The 2,534-nt window shown below is 46.4% G+C and overlaps 1 pseudogene; it reads left to right on the plus strand.

The window, feature by feature from the left end:
* LOC110324065 overlaps nucleotides 1-2,375 on the plus strand; it is a 9,344-nt pseudogene extending 6,969 nt beyond the window's left edge.
* The last annotated feature ends 159 nt before the right edge of the window (nucleotides 2,376-2,534 follow it).

The raw sequence follows: 2,534 nt of genomic DNA on the forward strand, positions 1-2,534 counted from the left end.
TGGTTCCTGTCAGTCCTTTGAAGGCATTCCTCTGTTTAGTGTCAGACACTTCAATGTACCTTGCCTGCTGTGACACCCTACTCCTTTGTTTTCTGTATTATATAAGACTGGTGTTTGTGAAAAATTACATTCAGAAACAGCACTCCCTTGTGTCTGTATCCTTTTGTCATTCATTTCTCACCAACCCTTGCTCACCTGCAACCAGAACCCTGTTCCCTGCAGATCGGAGACCCAATAGAGGTTCATCTGCAGCAAAGTCTCCTATCAGAAATATCCCACAATCCCCCTTACCATCAACTCCAAATGGAACCCAGAGCACACATGAGGCCTCTTTCAAAGAACCTGTTGTGCTTCAGTCCTCTCCCACAATCAAAGCAGAAGGTTGCATTGAATGTTTGAATTGGCATCCAGAATGAGAGGAACACAGGGTCTGAGGCAGTGGCAGGAGGAACAAGAGAGGAAAGTGAGAGCCCTCTCAGAGATAGTGTTCAAACAGCTAAAGAGGTTTGACAATCTGAAGGAGCTGAAACTGCATAAGGAGTTCCAGGACTTAGAGGAAGTGATGGAGAAGAGTACCAGAGAAGCCCTGGGCCATCAGGAGAAGCAGAAAGCTGAGCAGTTTCATTCCAGAGGCAAGATTCTCAACCTAAAGCTTGAGGAGTGTGATGGTTTGTATATTCTTGAACCTGGGAGTGGTACCATTTGGAGGTGTGGCCTTGTTGAAATAGGTGTGACTTGGTTGGAATAGGTGTGTCACTGTGGGTGTGGATTTAAGACCCTCACCCTAGTTGCCTTGATGATAATGGACTGAATCTCTGAACATGTCAGCAAGCCCCAATTAAATATTTTTTTTATAAGACTTGCCTTGGCCATGGTGCTGTTCACAGTAGTAAAACCCCTAACTAAGACAGAAGTTGGTACCAGGAGTGGGGTATTGCTGTGCTTTTATTTGAAAGAATGTGGATTTGGGGACTTTGAATTTGGAATGCAGTGGAATGCTTTAAACAGGGCTTAATGGGTCATCCTAGTAGGAATACCTGCAATCCAGCCCCAATTAAATGTTGATTTTTATAAGACTTGCCTTGGTCATGGTGTATATTCACAGAAGTGAAACCCTAACTAAGATAGAGAGAGTCAGAACAGCAGCAGCAAAAGCAGTAGCAGCAGCAGCAGCAGCAGCAGAAAAAGAAGAAGAAGAAGAAGAAGAAGAAGAAGAAGAAGAAGAAGAAGAAGAAGAAGAAGAAAAAGAAGAAGAAGAAGAAGAAAGAAAGAAAGAAAGAAAGAAAGAAAGAAAGAAAGAAAGAAAGAAAGAAAGAAAGAAAGAAAAAGAAGGTAGTGAAGCAAGCAGAGCAGGAGCAGCTTAGGAAGGAGGAAGGCCAGGTCCATCTGCACTGCCTGTATACTCTGCAAGAGGAGGCCCTGCAGATCAACCAGCAGGTGGATGTCTCCAGTCAGCACAAAGACCTGCTGAATGTGGGCCTGACTGCCTTCCAGACCCTGGGCAACCAGCTGTGTGGCCTCATCTCCAGAATCATTTGCAGCACCTTGGAGAGTGGCTATCCCACAGCAGAGAACCAAGCTGAGGTTGCAGGACCTCCTCTTGAATTTGGAGTAGGAGATCAACAGAGACTCTGAAGTGAAGAAGGAGGAGGAGGAGGCCCTAGATCAAGCAGCAGGACTCAGAGGTGCACTGGAGGCCAGGGCCTCCTGCCCAGAGCTCTGTATCCAGCCCAAGCTCAGCAGGGACACACAATAAAGACCTGCAGGGGAAGGTACAGGATAGTAAGATGCATCAACTTCAGGATGCTTCTGCCAAATGTGTGTTTGCCTTTGAAGACCTGACCAGCAGCAAGGACAGTCAGACCAAAATGATAAAACTGGACTTGCAGAAGGCAGCCACCCTCCGAGTGAGCCAGATCTCCAACATCACAAGTTCAAAGCTGAAGGAGGTCTTTGACAAGATCCATAGCCTGCTCTCTGGAAAGCCTGTTCAATCAGGTGGGCATTCAGTGTCTGTCACTCTTAGCCCTCAGGGGCTGGACTTTGTCCAGTACAAACTGGCAGAGAAATTTGTGAAACAAGGGGAGGAGGAAATGGCCTCTCACCATGAAGTGGAATTCCCCATTGCAGTGGTAGCTTCTCAAAACTGAATGCTCCACCCCAAAGAGGGAGACCTCATTCTTGCTCATCTCTACAAGTGTCCATACTCTGTTCCTTTCTACCCACCTTTCAAGGAAGGGATAACTTTGGAGGATTATCAACGGATGCTTGGCTACCAAGTGATGGATTCCAAGGTTGAACAACAGTACAACATTCTAAAACCCACGTCTGGGATGATCCATTTCTGTACTGCCTGGTTTTATGTGTCAACTTGACACAGGCTGGAGTTATCACCGAGAAAGGAACTTTAGCTGAGGAAGTACCTCCATGAGATCCAGCTGTGTGGCATTTTCTCAATTAGTTTTCAAGTGGGGAGGGCCCATTGTTTGTGGGACCATCTCTGGGCTGGTAGTCTTGGGTTCTATAAGAGAGCA

Source organism: Mus pahari, chromosome 7 (genome assembly GCF_900095145.1).
Source record: "Mus pahari chromosome 7, PAHARI_EIJ_v1.1, whole genome shotgun sequence".
Classification (NCBI taxonomy): Eukaryota; Metazoa; Chordata; class Mammalia; order Rodentia; family Muridae; genus Mus; species Mus pahari.